Below are 17782 nucleotides of genomic sequence, written 5' to 3'. Positions count from 1 at the left end.
ATAGCATTTAGCTACATGTCTTCTAATAAATCTCCAAGTAAAAACAGTTAGCTGCCACCAGGCTGTGGGACAGCTCCATGGTACGCTCCACAACAGTTAGATGACATGTTTACAAACATAGCATGGAGCTACACATCCAAAAACGTCCTCCAAAGCAAAAACAGTGAGCGGCCACCATGTTGTGGGACGGCCATGAGCCTCACGGTACGCTCCACAACAGTTATATGACATGTTTACAAACATAGCATGGAGCTACACATCTCAAAGCGTGCCTCAAAAGTGAAAACAGTGAGCGGCCACCACGCTGTGGGACGGCCTTTAGTCTCAGGGGACACTCCACAACCTTTACAGGTCATGTTTACTAGCGTAGCCTGGAGCTACTTGACTTAAAGTGCGCCTCCGAAGTGAAAACAGTGAGCAGCCACAACACTGTGGGATGACCATCAGCCTCATGGGACACCCCATAATGTTCACAAGTCATTCTTACTAGCATAGCATTTAGCTACATGTCTTGAAATAAATCTCCAAGTAAAAACAGTTAGCTGCCACCAGGCTGTGGGACGGCTCCATGGTACGCTCCACAACAGTTATATGACATGTTTACAAACACAGCATGGAGCTACACATCTCAAAGCGTGCCTCTAAAGTGAAAACAGTGAGCGGTCACCACGCTGTGGGACGGCCATGAGCCTCATGGTACGCTCCACAACAGTTAGATGACATGTTTACAAACATAGCATGGAGCTACACATCTCAAAACGTGCCTCAAAAGTGAAAACAGTTAGCTGCCACCAGGCTGTGGGACGGCCATGAGCCTCACGGTACGCTCCACAACAGTTATATGACATGTTTACAAACATAGCATGGAGCTACACATCCAAAAACGTCCCCCAAAGCCAAAAGAGAGAGAGGCCACCAGGCTGTGGGACGGCCATGAGCCTCATGGTACGCTCCACAACAGTTAGATGACATGTTTACAAACATAGCATGGAGCTACACGTCTCAAAGCGTGCCTCTAAAGTGAGCGGCCACCATGTTGTGGGACGGCCATGAGCCTCATGGTACGCTCCACAACAGTTAGATGACATGTTTACAAACATAGCATGGAGCTACACATCTCAAAACGTGCCTCAAAAGTGAGCGGCTACCATGTTGTGGGATGGCCATGAGCCTCATGGTACGCTCCATAACAGTTATATGACATGTTTACAAACATAGCATGGAGCTACACATCCAAAAACGTCCTCCAAAGCCAAAAGAGAGAGTCCACCATGTTGTGGGACGGCCATGGCCAAGGTCTGAGAATGTGGAAGTGAGTAAAATGTATAAATCCTAAAAATCCCAGGCGTCGTATTTGCCAGTAGAACAACACCAACAACCAGAACCAGGATTCCCAAAAGCGGGTCAAGACCCTCCCATGGCCTGTGGATCGGGGGCAGTTTTTTTGGTTTCATCCACCCCCCCCCCCCCCCACCCCCCCCCATGCTTTCATACATGGGCGGCCATGTTGCACGGCGGGGTGCTAAGGAATGTGGCTGTAAAACGAGGGCATGATACGAGGGTACGGCGGGGCGGGCTGGAACGCCTTGGGATGTTGATTCACACGCACACACACACACACACACACACACACACACACACACACACACACACACACACACACACGTGTAGTAGAAGCATTGACACATCCCCTCCAATTGGCTGCTGCCGTGTTCCCACGCCCACTCACAGTCGCTGGACAAACATGCATGACACAATGAACCAATGAACACGTGGACATGGCCGCCATACTTTCCCAGGAAGTTCAGGAAACGCCATCCATGGCATCCGTGGGGTCTGCTTTCCTTCTCATGTCTACCTTCATACGCATATGGTACATACGCTACATCTGGTACATACGCTACATCTGGTACATACGCTACATACGCTAAATACGCTACATCTGGTACATACGCTACATCTGGTACATACGCTACATCTGGTACATACGCTACATCTGGTACATACGCTACATCTGGTACATACGCTACATACGCTACATCTGGTACATACGCTACATCTGGTACATACGCTACATCTGGTACATACGCTACATCTGGTACATACGCTACATCTGGTACATACGCTACATACGCTACATCTGGTACATACGCTACATCTGGTACATACGCTACATCTGGTACATACGCTACATACGCTACATCTGGTACATACACTACATCTGGTACATACGCTACATACGCTACATACACTACATCTGGTACATACGCTACATATGGTACATACACTACATCTGGTACATACGCTACATATGGTACATACACTACATCTGGTACATACACTACATCTGCTACATACGCTACATACGCAACATACACTACATCTGGTACATACGCTACATCTGGTACATACACTACATCTGGTACATACGCTACATACGCTACATACACTACATCTGGTACATACGCTACATATGGTACATACACTACATCTGGTACATACGCTACATATGGTACATACACTACATCTGGTACATACGCTACATACGCTACATACACTACATCTGGTACATACGCTACATATGGTACATACGCTACATATGGTACATACACTACATCTGGTACATACGCTACATCTGGTACATCTGGTACATACGGTATGTACAGTACATATGGAACATACAGTACATACGGTATATATAGTACATACATATGGTACATACGGTACATATTATACACAGGTACATATGGTACATATGGTACATATGGTACATACGCTACATACGGTATGCACAGTACATACAGTACATACGGTACATACGGTACATACTGTACATACGGTTCATAGGTACATACGCTACATACGCTACATACGCTACATACGGTACATACGCTACATACGCTACATACGGTATGCACAGTACATACGGTACATACGGTACATACGGTACATACGGTACATACGGTGCATACGGTGCATAGGTACATCCAGTACCTACAGTACATAAGGTACATATGGTACATACGGTACATACAGTATATACAGTATGAACAGTACGTATGGTACATACAATACATATGGTATATACATACGGTATGTACGGTATGTACGGTAAGTACAGTACATACGGTACATACAGTAAATACGGTACATAGGGTACATACAGTACATACGGTACATAGGGTACATACAGTACATATGGTACGTAGGGTACATACAGTACATACGGTACGTATGGTACGTATGGTACATACAGTACATAGGTACATACGGTACATACGGTACATACGGTACATACGGTACATAAGTACATACAGTACGTATGGTACATACGGTACATACGGTACATACAGTATATACAGTGTGAACGGTACGTATGGTACATACCATACGTACGGTACATACAATACATACAGTACGTACGATACATACAGTACATATGGTACATATAGTACATATGGTACATACGGTACGTACGACAACATGTTCTCGCTAGTATTTGTACCATGTTTGTGTAAAACATGGATCAAAACATAGCTACACCTTGACCCGGATTCTCACCAACAATAAATATTTCATCATTTTGATTGTTAGAAGTACAAATTAAAGTAAAACCATGAAACTGCTTGTGTATTTTTTACTCAAAAAGTATGGCTCAAAAGGAAAAAGAACCTAAAATCACAATATTTTCACTTTTATTCAGATCCTCACCAGTACTAAATATGTACTAAATATGTATTAAATATGAGTGACAAAAGTAAAGCATTAAAGCAACACTATGTAATACCAGGGCCTTTATAAAAACCTGTGTATTTCTACCCGGAAAAATATGGTTCAAAAGTAAAAAAGAATATTTACACCTCCAGAGCCTCACCAGTACTAAATGTGTACTAAATATGTACTAAATGTGTACTAAATATGTACTAAATGTGTACTAAATATGAGTGCCAAAAGTAAAGCATTAAAGCAACACTATGTAATAATAACAACCTCCATGTTTGTCATGGCATGTGTATTCCTTTCATGCTATAGACATCACTACTACATGTTGGTATGATTACTTTTCCACCTCCCTTCTTCTGATTGGCCGGTAGAGATCACATGCCTCCGCCTCCTGTCCCACGCGCCGCTCCATTATAACCAAATAGGGTTGGGTGGCCATTTTAAAGGCTTTGCGTGACGGGGAGTGTTTGTAAATGTCAAGACTCTCGGCGATGAGGCGTTTGTGTCCCGGTGCTGGAAGTCCCTCGGCCGTGCCGCTTGTTTACACAAAACGTAACAATGTCTGGGAAATGCCGGCGCTGCCTGGGATTTTAGATAGCACGGGACAACAAAGGAAACGCCCCCCCCCCTTTTCCAAAGCCGCACAGGCGAGACGTGGAAAGTTGTGTACCGGCTTTATTGCTTTGGAATTGTTGGGATTGATACAATGGGGCCTTTTGGGTCATGAATCATCACAAAAGCAGAAGCAGGCGGCCAAGTTCTGTCACCGCCCTTTGACCCCTGATATCTCCATGGTGCCTGATGAATAGCTTTCAAAATATACAGTATACTTGCTTTGACGCTCAACTCAGAGATTACGAATACGATTTTTAGCGACCGGACTCAACCATTTTGCTTGGGATACCACTTGTTGCTAGGCAGAATTTCAGATTATTTTGAGTCTTTCTATTCATTTCTGTTATTATGCTAGGTGGTAGTTATCATTGCTAACCATCTGAAGGAGACACGTGTACATTGTGTGTACATGTGCTACTTCTTGGCCAAATCTAATATGGGCTTTCATTTGGTGGATTATTTGGAGTCTTCCTATTCATTTCTATTACGAAAGGTGATGGCTATCATTAATAACTGGGAGAAGGACACAGATCTAGATCATGGGTACGTATACTCGTGCATGAGCAAACCTAACATGGGATTAGAATTTGTGGATTATTTCAAGTCTTTCTATAATGTCAGGTGGTGGTTATCATGAATACCTGGCTGGAAGAGACATGGCAAAATTGTGCGTACGTGTGCGAGCATTGGTTTAGGGGCTTTGATTTAGTGGATGATTTCGGGTCATTCTATTCATTTCATGCATGGTGGTGGTTATCATGAATAACTGGCTAAAGGAGACATGTTTACATGTGCTCGTGCAAGAGCACACCAAACATTGGCTTTGACTTTGTGGATTATTTCAAGTCTTTCTATTATGTCAGGTGGTGGTTATCATGAATAACTGTTTACATTGTACGGGCATGAGCTCATTCATGTACAAACGTTACATGGGCTATGATTTAGTGGGTGATTTCAGGTCTTTCTGTGTATTTCATGCACGGTGGTGGTTATCATGAATTACTAGCTAAAGCATGTCTGCTGTAGCTAGCTTAGCCAGTTACATCGCGTATACGTGTGCTCATGCAAGATGAAGCCTAACACGGGCTTTGACTTTGTGGATTACTTTGAGTACTTTCAATTATGCAAGGTGGTGGTTATCATGAGTAACTGGCTAAAGGAGACATGTTTACATTGTTGATGAACAAACATGACATGGGCGTTGATTTAGTGGATGATTTTGGGTTTTTCTATGTATTTTATGCATGGTGGTTATCATAAATAACTGGCTAAAGGAGACATGTTTACATTGTTGATGAACATGACATTGGCGTTGATTTAATGGATGATTTTGGGTCTTTCTATGTATTTTATGCATGGTGCTTATCATAAATAACTGGCTAAAGGAGACATGTTTACATTGTTGATGAACAAACATGACATGGGCTTTGATTTAGTGGATGATTTGGGGCTTTTCTATGTATTTTATACATGGTGGTTATCATAAATAACTGGCTTAAGGAGACATGTTTACATTGTTGATGAACAAACATGACATGGGCTTTGATTTAGTGGATGATTTTGGGTTTTTCTATGTATTTTATACATGGTGGTTATCATAAATAACTGGCTAAATGAGACATGTTTACATTGTTGATGAACATGACATTGGCGTTGATTTAGTGGATGATTTTGGGTTTTTCTATGTATTTTATACATGGTGGTTATCATAAATAACTGGCTAAAGGAGACATGTTTACATTGTTGATGAACAAACATGACATTGGCGTTGATTTAGTGTATGATTTTGGGTTTTTCTATGTATTTTATGCATGGTGGTTATCATAAATAACTGGCTAAAGGAGACATGTTTACATTGTTGATGAACATGACATTGGCGTTGATTTAGTGGTTGATTTTGGGTTTTTCTATGTATTTTATGCATGGTGGTTATCATAAATAACTGGCTAAATGAGACATGTTTACATTGTTGATGAACATGACATTGGCGTTGATTTAGTGGATGATTTTGGGTTTTTCTATGTATTTTATACATGGTGGTTATCATAAATAACTGGCTAAATGAGACATGTTTACATTGTTGATGAACATGACATTGGCGTTGATTTAATGGATGATTTTGGGTCTTTCTATGTATTTTATACATGGTGGTTATCATAAATAACTGGCTAAATGAGACATGTTTACATTGTTGATGAACATGACATTGGCGTTGATTTAGTGGATGATTTTGGGTTTTTCTATGTATTTTATGCATGGTGGTTATCATAAATAACTGGCTAAAGGAGACATGTTTACATTGTTGATGAACATGACATTGGCGTTGATTTAGTGGATGATTTTGGGTTTTTCTATGTATTTTATGCATGGTGGTTATCATAAATAACTGGCTAAATGAGACATGTTTACATTGTTGATGAACATGACATTGGCGTTGATTTAATGGATGATTTTGGGTCTTTCTATGTATTTTATACATGGTGGTTATCATAAATAACTGGCTAAATGAGACATGTTTACACTGTTGATGAACAAACATGACATGGGCTTTGATTTAGTGGATGATTTAGGGTTTTTCTATGTATTTTATACATGGTGGTTATCATAAATAACTGGCTAAAGGAGACATGTTTACATTGTTGATGAACAAACATGACATTGGCGTTGATTTAGTGGTTGATTTTGGGTTTTTCTATGTATTTTATGCATGGTGGTTATCATAAATAACTGGCTAAATGAGACATGTTTACATTGTTGATGAACATGACATTGGCGTTGATTTAATGGATGATTTTGGGTCTTTCTATGTATTTTATACATGGTGGTTATCATAAATAACTGGCTAAATGAGACATGTTTACACTGTTGATGAACAAACATGACATGGGCTTTGATTTAGTGGATGATTTAGGGTTTTTCTATGTATTTTATACATGGTGGTTATCATAAATAACTGGCTAAAGGAGACATGTTTACATTGTTGATGAACAAACATGACATTGGCGTTGATTTAGTGGTTGATTTTGGGTTTTTCTATGTATTTTATGCATGGTGGTTATCATAAATAACTGGCTAAATGAGACATGTTTACATTGTTGATGAACAAACATGACATGGGCTTTGATTTAGTGGATGATTTTGGGTTTTTCTATGTATTTTATACATGGTGGTTATCATAAATAACTGGCTAAATGAGACATGTTTACATTGTTGATGAACATGACATTGGCGTTGATTTAATGGATGATTTTGGGTCTTTCTATGTATTTTATGCATGGTGGTTATCATAAATAACTGGCTAAATGAGACATGTTTACATTGTTGATGAACAAACATGACATTGGCGTTGATTTAGTGGATGATTTTGGGTTTTTCTATGTATTTTATGCATGGTGGTTATCATAAATAACTGGCTAAAGGAGACAAGTTTACATTGTGCGTGCATGTGCTCATGCAAGAGCAAACCTAACACGGACTTTGACTTTGTGGATGATTTCAAGTCTTTCTATGACAATGCTAGGTGGTGGTTATGATGAATAACTAGCTAACGGTGCTCATGCATGCGCACGTGCACGCCCGTACTTTAATGCCCAAACTAAAGAACGTGCACGGCACGCCGCTCTCCGTCTCCCGCCGACTCCCCGATGCACGTCCTGTCTAGCTCTTGAACTCAGCGGAGGTCCGCAGAGAATGTAGCCCGCTAGCAAGCGGCGTCACGTTGAAATAAACATGGCCGCCTCACAGTGCGACACCTCCAGGGCTCCTTATAAGCACATTGTTGATGTGCAGGCACGCTTACCTTATAAAGACGCCCATCACACGGGGGTTCAATCCGGATCAAGTGGGAGGTCCACCAGGACATCAGAGGACACGGGGTGATTGACAGGTCAGGATCTTCATTAAGGAGCCCGGCCCCAGTCTGGGATCGGGTTTCTAGGCAAACAAAGTCCATCATGAGAACCTTTAATGAAAGTCTGCGGTCCACAATGGGAACCGTTCCACACTTGTCCTCTGGTCCCGTTTATGGCTGAGGACGGCGTGGTTATTTGTTCAGCAGTCTGGTTGGCGTTTTCTAAATATTTTGGCTTTATTGTAGTAAAATTAAATGACTAATATTACCACGATTTCAACTTTATGCTACTAAAATGATATTTTCTTTTCATACTATGTTCAGATGGTAAAATTATGACTTTTTCTTGTAATATTTTGACTTTATTCTTGTAAAATTACTGCAGGTATCCTAAAAATGTGCCACCTTTTTGCTGTTTTTTAAATCATTTCCCAAATACATCATACATATTTTTCCTTTAGTACTTCATACTATTAATTTTTTTTCTTTTTTCATAAAGAGAATACAACTTTTTCTAAATATTTTGGCTTTATTGTAGTAAAATTAAGTGACTAATATTACCACGATTTCAACTTTATGCTACTAAAATGATATTTTCTCTTCATTTTATGTTCAGCTGGTAAAATTATGACTTTTTCTTGTAATATTTTGACTTTATTCTTGTAAAATTCCTGCAAGTATCTTTAAAATGTGCCATCTTTAAAATGTGCCACAAATGGCCCCCAGGCCACACTTTTGACTCCCCCTTTATTCAGTTCCTGTCTCCTACAATATTTCCCATAGAAAGTCATGTACACTCAGTGTCTGTTCCAGGGTCAAACCGCGGCCATCATCAACGCTTTAAGTGTAAAGGCCATATTATAAGTCACATTTCTACATTTTAAACTCTCTTACAAGTGTAAAAATAAGCTAATCAATATTAATAATAATGTAAATAGAAATAGTCTGTTCCGGGGTCAAACCGCGGCCATCATCAACGCTTTATTAAGTGTAAAGGCCATATTATAATTAACATTTTAAACTCTCTTACAAGTGTAAAAAGAAGCAAATCAATGTTAATAATAATGTAAATAGAAATAGTCTGTTCCAGGGTCAAAGTGTGACCATCATAACAGGATTATTAAGTGGAAAGGCCATATTATAATTAACATTTTAACATTTTAAACTCTCTTACAAGTGTAAAAATAAGCTAATCAATGCTAATAATAATGTAAATAAAAATAGTCTGTTCCAGGGTCAAAGTGTGACCATCATAACAGGTTTATTAAGTGTACAGGCCATATTATAAGTCATATTTTAACATTTTAAACTCTCTTACAAGTGTAAAAATAAGCTAATCAATGCTAATAATAATGTAAATAAAAATAGTCTGTTCCAGGGTCAAAGTGTGACCATCATAACAGGTTTATTAAGTGGAAAGGCCATATTATAAGTCACATTTTAAACTCTCTTAAAAGTGTAAAAATAAGCTAATCAATGCTAATAATAATATAAATAGAAATAGTCTGTTCCAGGGTCAAAGTGTGACCATCATAACAGGTTTATTAAGTGTACAGGCCATATTATAAAATGTTTTTCATAAAGAGAATACAACTTTTTCTAAATGTTTTGGATTTATTCTTGTAAAATTACTGCAGGTATCTTTAAAATGTGCCGCGGGCCCCAAATGGCCCCCAGGCCACACTTTTGACTCCCCCTTTATTCAGTTCCTGGCCAAAATGTCATGTCTCCTAACATCAGGACGTAATAAAACTAGCGTGTTGTTACAACTACAGTTGCCATGCCAACGCAAGATCAGCTAACTGGTCGGTAAATATGAGCGGACCAGCCAGGACACTCCCGGTGCTAGCGCTAGCGTTGCCACAAAAAAAACAGCGGTGAGTGAATGCTGGCTCTAGCGTTGTAAATAAGATGGACCAGCCAGGACACCCCAAGAGGAATGAAGATTAAAGGAGAGCTATGGAAGAACAGGATCTTGTCCAGTACCAGAACGCCAACATAACATCCAGGCCAGAACAAGAGCAGCAGCAGGAGAGGAAAAAGAGAAAGCTTTTTATTGCATTTGAGTGGCGTTCAGGGACATCTTCTTGGAAAATTCTTTGCTTCCAGGACGCTCGTTAATAGCCAATCCGCTGCGAGCTTTTATGACTTGGCCATGCGGTCCTGCAGCAGGGCTAAAAATAGATCTGCCTGGTTCATTTTGGGTACAATTTCCACATTTCCGCTCTTTGTGAACTCGTCATAAGTGGCATAACGGACGTCAGTGAAGGCAACACCATGTGCTTCCCTTCAACAGACAGCGACTTAGCGTGTAGCACAACGTTCATCAACACAGCCGCTTTGACCAGCCTGCGAGCGGAAAATGGGGGTCATGTGACCCGCTAGTGTGACCTCGCTTGAACTTTAAGGCGGAGTAACTTTCACTTCCTCCTACCGTCGCCACGACGACGCGCCCTGATGTGTCGTACATGGTGTGTGTCGTTGCACCATGTTTGGCAACCTCCAATACCGACCACGTGGCCGTTAGCGACGTTAGCGCCGTTAGTGACGTTAGCGACATTAGCGACGTTAGTGACGTTAGCGATGTTAGCGACATTAGCGACGTTAGCGACGTTAGCGACGTTAGCGACGTTAGCGACATTAGCGACGTTAACGACGTTAGCGACATTAGCGACGTTAGCGACATTAGCGACGTTAGCGACGTTAGCGACGTTAGCGACATTAGCGATGTTAGCGACATTAGCGACGTTAGCACCGTTAGCGCTGTTTGCACTCAGGCTCCCCCTACTGACGGGAAGTATAATGTTTCATGGCAAAAATGACAGGAAAATATTCCAAGAATGGGCCGTATTCCGTGGGTCGGCCTTGATGGGGGCCTATGGAGCTTGGAAGGGGGGCTCCTGGAGCAGATGACAGTACCGGCAGGCCAAGCTTGTGTGGGAGGAGCTTGGACTTTGAGGCGGCCTGGAAGAGGTTCTGGCAAAGCGTCCGTCGCCTCAGAAAAGGGAAGCAGTCCGGGACCCGGGACGGGGGCCTGCTGACCTCCACTGGGAATACTTTGAGGCCCTTCTGAGTCCCACCGACATACCTTCCATGGAGGACGCAGAGTCTGAGGATCCATGAGCGTACAGTTCCACCACCGTGGGTGACGTACCTGGGGTGGCCAGGTCCCCGGTGGCAAAGCTCCGGGGGTGGACCTGAATTCCTCAAGGCTCTGGATGTTGAGGGACTTGGCTGACTCGTCTCTTCAACATTGCGTGGAAGTCGGGAACAGTACCTTCGGATTAGCAGATCGGGGTGGTGGTCCCCGTTTTTAAGACGGGTGCCTGGTGGGGGTGTGTTCACGCACCCCAGCCTCCTGGAGAGAAGACCACGACCTTGACCCAACTTTGGCTACAAGAGGTGGTCTTCATGTGGTTTGTGGACTTGGAAAAGGCATCTGACCGTGTCCCTCGTGGCGTCCTGTGGTGGGGGCTCCGGGACTACGGGATGGGTGGCGCACCAGGACGTACCAACCAGAGCAGGTCCGGACCCGGTCCGCATTGGCAGCAGTTAGTCCAGACGGTTCAGGTCATCATCGTCATGGACAGCCAAGGCGTCGAGGGGGTCCGTTTCGGGGGTCTTAGGATCTCGTCGATGATGTGGTCCTGATGGCCTCTTCGGGTGTTTACTGGGACGGTTTGAATCTGACAGTGAAGCTTCTGGGATGAGACTCCTGGGATGAGGCTTCTGGGATGAGGCCGTGGTTCTCAGTTGGAAAAGGATGGAGGGATCCTTCCGTGTTGGGAATGGGGTCCTGCCCCGAGTGGAGGAGTACCTTTAGGGAAGGTGGGAGGTGGGACCGTCATGGGAGCTAGAGGTCCATCTATGTTTTACATATTTCAACGTATTGATTCTTTCATTGATGGAATTCCTGAATAAACGATACCAAAGAACAAAGTATCGCCCATTACTTGTTCCCTGTGGCGGAATTCCACGGAGACGTTGTCTTATCTGCTGGCAAGGCTGTGGAGCATTCCACATGCCGTACGCGGGGCGTCGTCGGGTTATTTCCAGACATCATGCTTGCAATGAAAGGCGCAGGAGAAGAATGGGACTGATTGTGCAATCTGGGACGACGGGACGACCAATCAGATGATTCACAGCTGGAGCGTATGTGTGAAGAGATGTTTGGAGAGGAAGATGAGGATGAGGTCCCAAACCGGCCAGAGCGGCTGCCTTATTTAGAGGAGCGTTCACTTTGAGTCACGGGGAGTCGTTCGTACGAGGAAATGAATCAGCGTGTCCCTGCCAGACAGGTATGACCATGAATGGACTTTTAGTCCGCAGGTGGCTCGCATGACACATCCTTCACTTCCTGAATACACGCTTTACAGCGACCGTGTGTCGGCCTTAAAGGAACGGCGGCCATGCTACTTCCCGTGCTGTTTCCCATAGAAAGTCATGTACACTGAGTGTCTGTTCCAGGGTCAAACCGCGGCCGTCATCAACGCTTTAAGTGTAAAGGCCATATTATTAGTCACATTTCTACATTTTAAACTCTCTGTAAAAATAAAAAGTGTAAAAATAAGCTAATCAATGCTAATAATAATGTAAATTTAAAAATGTCTGTTCCAGGGTCAAAGTGTGACCATCATAACAGGTTTATTAAGTGTAAAGGCCATATTATAAGTCACATTTCTACATTTTAAACTCTCTTACAAGTGTAAAAATAAGCTAATCATTGTTAATAATAATGTAAATAGAAATAGTCTGTTCCAGGGTCAAACCACGGCCACCATCAACACTTTATTAAGTTTAAAGGCCATATTATAAGTCACATTTTAACATTTTAAACTCTCTTACAAGTGTAAAAATAAGCTAATCAATGTTAATAGTAATATAAATAGAAATAGTCTGTTCCAGGGTCAAACCACGGCCACCATCAACACTTTATTAAGTGTAAAAGCCATATTATGTCACATTTTAAACTCTCTTACAAGTGTAAAATGAAGCTAATCAATGCTAATAATAATGTAAATAGAAATAGTCTGTTCCAGGGTCAAACTGTGACCATCATAACAGGTTTATTAAGTGTAAAGGCCATATTATTAGTCACATTTTAACATTTTAAACTCTCTTACAAGTGTAAAAATAAGCTAATCAATGTTAATAATAATATAAATAGAAATAGTCTGTTCCAGGGTCAAAGTGTGACCATCATAACAGGTTTATTAAGAGTACAGGCCATATTATAAGTCATATTTTAACATATTAAACTCTCTTACAAGTGTAAAAATAAGCTAATCAATGTTAACAAATAATATAAATAGAAATAGTCTGTTCCAGGGTCAAACCGCGGCTGTCATCAACGCTTTAAGTGTAAAGGCCATATTATTAGTCACATTTTTACATTTTAAACTCTCTTACAAGTGTAAAAATAAGCTAATCATTGTTAATAATAATGTAAATAGAAATAGTCTGTTCCAGGGTCAAACCACGGCCATCATCAACGCTTTATTAAGTGTAAAGGCCATATTATAATTAACATTTTAAACTCTCTTACAAGTGTAAAAATAAGCTAATCAATGTTAATAATAATAGAAATAGAAATAGTCTGTTCAAGGGTCAAACCGCGGCCACCATCAACACTTTATTAAGTGTAAAAGCCATATTATAAGTCACATTTTAAACTCTCTTACAAGTGTAAAAATAAGCTAGTCAATGCTAATAATATAAATAGAAATAGTCTGTTCCAGGGTCAAACCGCGGCCATCATCAACGCTTTATTAAGTGTAAAATATTATAATTAACATTTTAACATTTTAAAATCTCTTACAAGTGTAAAAATAAGCTAATCAATGCTAATAATAACATAAATAGAAATAGTCTGTTCCAGGGTCAAACTGTGGCCATCATAACAGGTTTATTAAGTGTACAGGCCATGATTGAAGTCACATTTTAACATTTTAAACTCTCTTACAAGTGTAAAAATAAGCCAATTAATGTTAATAATAATGTAAATAAAAATAGTCTGTTCCAGGGTCAACGTGTGACCATCATAACAGGTTTATTAAGTGTAAAGGCCATATTATAAGTCATATTTTAACATTTTAAACTCTCTTACAAGTGTAAAAATAAGCTAGTCAATGCTAATAATAATATAAATAGAAATAGTCTGTTCCAGGGTCAAACTGTGACCATCATAACAGGTTTATTAAGTGTAAAGGCCATATTATAAGTCACATTTTAACATTTTAAACTCTCTTACAAGTGTAAAAATAAGCTAGTCAATGCTAATAATAAGGTAAATAGAAATAGTCTGTTCCAGGGTCAAACCGTGACCATCATAACAGGTTTATTAAGTGTACAGGCCATGATTGAAGTCACATTTTAACATTTTAAACTTCCTTACAAGTGTAAAAATAAGCTAATCAATGGTGATAATAATGTAAATAAAAAATAGTCTGTTCCAGGGTCAAACTGTGACCATCATAACAGGTTTATTAAGTGTACAGGCCATATTATAAGTCATATTTTAACATTTTAAACTCTCTTACAAGTGTAAAAATAAGCCAATCAGTGTTAATAATAACGTTAATAAAAATAGTCTGTTCCAGGGTCAAACCTTGACCATCATTAAAGTACATTCAGTGCACGAGGAAGGTCTAAAGTGACATTTTGACATTATTAACAGTCATTAAGGTGCAAAAAGAAGTCGACAGCTGTAAAATGAAACCAAAACGATTGGGCCACATGGTCACCTGGTGGCGATGTACAGGAATGACTGAGGTGCCGCATGTGGCGTACCACCAGTGTAATGACGTCAGCGTGAGCTTGCTCATGATGCACTGAGCGGCCGTGGCGGTTTTCCGATGTTGAAATAAGTTGCTCAAGAGTTAGCGTCATGTTTTTCCTGCCAGAAAAGGTTGAAAAAATGTGTTGAAGATGCTAATGCTCACGGAGCATTTATTGTTTTCACACAGCCGTGTAACAGTTAGGAATGTAAAAGGGACTTAAAAGGTGGCCTGTAGACTTTAAAAAGCTTTTAAGGTGGCCACAGTTTGACCCTGGAACAGACTATTGTCATTTACATGCTATGTGGAATAATTTCAACGTGTGAGGATGCAAACATTCCATATGGAAGAAAAAGGGAGATGGTGCTCGTTCTGAACGGACAAGCCTCACATTCCCCACTCGTGTGTGTGTGTGTGTGTGTGTGTGTGTGTGTGTCAGCTGCGAGGAGGTCTGCTTTCTATTAGCCACTTGGCGCTAACGTGACCATGTGTTCTGCTGTAAATTGCCTTTTTAACATTTTTTGACTCCCCCGATGCGGCGGATGTCTGAATGCACAAGTAGCGACGCACAGGAGCTGTTCCATCAATGCTGTGGTTACCGGGGCGACGGCACAGGAGAACGCTACTAGCTAGAACAGGAAGTGAGGGAAGTGAGCGCATACATTTTAATGTACATTCAGTCATAAAATTCTGAAAAAAAGATGAAACGTGTCTGATGATGTTGGAGTTTTACTTTGAAAAAGTACATTTTATTTTGAAAGGCAAACAAAGGGAATGTGCCAAGGATGGCCACAGTTTGACCCTGGAACAGACTATTCCTGTTTACATTATTATTAACAGTGCTTAGCTTCTTTTTCACTTATATGGCTGTTAAGAATGTTCAAATGTGCCTTAAAACGCAGCCAGTATGATGGCCGCAGTTTGACCCTGGAACAGACTATTCCTGTTTACATTATTATTAACAGTGGTTAACTTCTTTTTCACTTATATGGCTGTTAAGAATGTTCAAATGTGCCTTAAAACGCAGCCAGTATGATGGCCGCAGTTTGACCCTGGAACAGACTATTCCTGTTTACATTACTATCAATAGTGGTTAACTTCTTTTTCACTTATAATGGCTGTTAAGAATGTTCAAATGTGCCTTAAAACGCAGCCAGTATGATGGCCGCAGTTTGACCCTGGAACAGACTATTCCTGTTTACATTATTATTAACAGTGGTTAACTTCTTTTTCACTTATAATGGCTGTTAAGAATGTTCAAATGTGCCTTAAAACGCAGCCAGTATGATGGCCGCAGTTTGACCCTGGAACAGACTATTCCTGTTTACATTACTATTAATAGTGGTTAACTTCTTTTTCACTTATAATGGCTGTTAAGAATGTTCAAATGTGCCTTAAAACGCAGCCAGTATGATGGCCGCAGTTTGACCCTGGAACAGACTATTCCTGTTTACATTACTATTAATAGTGGTTAACTTCTTTTTCACTTATAATGGCTGTTAAGAATGTTCAAATGTGCCTTAAAACGCAGCCAGTATAATGGCCGCAGTTTGACCCTGGAACAGACTATTCCTGTTTACATTACTATTAATAGTGGTTAACTTCTTTTTCACTTATAATGGCTGTTAAGAATGTTCAAATGTGCCTTAAAACGCAGCCAGTATGATGGCTGCAGTTTGACCCTGGAACAGACCATTCCTGTTTACATTATTATTAACAGTGCTTAGCTTCTTTTTCACTTATATGGCTGTTAAGAATGTTCAAATGTGCCTTAAAACGCAGCCAGTATGATGGCCGCAGTTTGACCCTGGAACAGACTATTCCTGTTTACATTATTATTAGCTTCTTTTTATATTTGTATGACAGTTGAGAATGACAGAATGTGACTTAAAACTTGACCTGTAAACCTAATAAAGCTTGTAGGATTGCCACAGTTTGACCCTGGAACAGACTATTCATATTTCTATCATTATCAGCAGTGGTTAACTGACTTGTATGGCTGTTGAGAATGTTCTTGGCACAAAAAAAACATGTTCTGCGTATGACTATCAGGATCCAAGCACTGGGGTGTCCACTACTTCCTGTCATGTGACTCCCCGGCTGTCGTTCAGCTCCACTTTCCCTCTTTCCACCTAAAAATGTCTCCAGGGCGGAGGCGAGATGAGGCTTCCTTGGAAGTTATCTCGTCCAAACAAACTACATCCTCTGAGCAAAAGTTGTCCTCAAGTGATGACGTCGCATTACGTCATGTGCGTCTGTAATTGATTCCATGACTCAGCTGCCATGGTGATGTTCGCCACAAGTTGAGGACGGTGATGACGTAACCATGAAGACATGATAAACTGTTAAGAACAGTTTGTTTCCTGTCTTTTAAAGGCCAAGTATGTCCTCATACAGGAACTGTTTATTGTATATTGATTATCAACTAGGTTTATGTGAGGTGCGGTATTTATTCATCTTCTAAAGAACAGCATCCTTTGGGCCACTGTTTGAGGAAGTACTACAGTAGCATATAGTATAACATATAATATTAGGCTAATGATCCGAAGAAAATTAGAAAAAATAACAGAAATTAATAATGCTACTCTACTGGAGTGCGTCTTTTATTTTGTACAGGATGTATTACGTCGATGTTGACCGAGTGTTGCCGAGCGGACCGGAAGTTGTGCTCGCCGGAAAAGTGGTAGTTTTACCAATAAAAACAGGACTGCTAGCTTATCCTTTGACACTGTCCGCCCTATAACGTCTCACATTCACACACATAAGTAGAATTTGAAATTGATTTTAAAAAATGCTGTGTTTGAATTATATTATATCA

The 17782-nt window shown here is 40.6% G+C and overlaps 1 protein-coding gene across 1 annotated transcript in view; it reads right to left on the bottom strand.

Annotated features, from left to right (window-relative positions):
• itga5 (integrin, alpha 5 (fibronectin receptor, alpha polypeptide)) overlaps positions 1-17782 on the bottom strand; it is a 75890-nt gene that overhangs the window by 55319 nt on the left and 2789 nt on the right. Inside the window, exon 3 of the mRNA XM_058050649.1 lies at positions 8138-8271. The gene's annotated coding sequence lies outside the window, so the exon portion shown is untranslated. The remainder of the gene's footprint in view (positions 1-8137; positions 8272-17782) is intronic.

This window comes from Doryrhamphus excisus, chromosome 16, assembly GCF_030265055.1.
Source record: "Doryrhamphus excisus isolate RoL2022-K1 chromosome 16, RoL_Dexc_1.0, whole genome shotgun sequence".
In the NCBI taxonomy this organism is placed as follows: domain Eukaryota; kingdom Metazoa; phylum Chordata; class Actinopteri; order Syngnathiformes; family Syngnathidae; genus Doryrhamphus; species Doryrhamphus excisus.
Note: the sequence above shows the minus strand (reverse complement) of the source record. Positions and strands in the feature narration are given on the sequence as shown.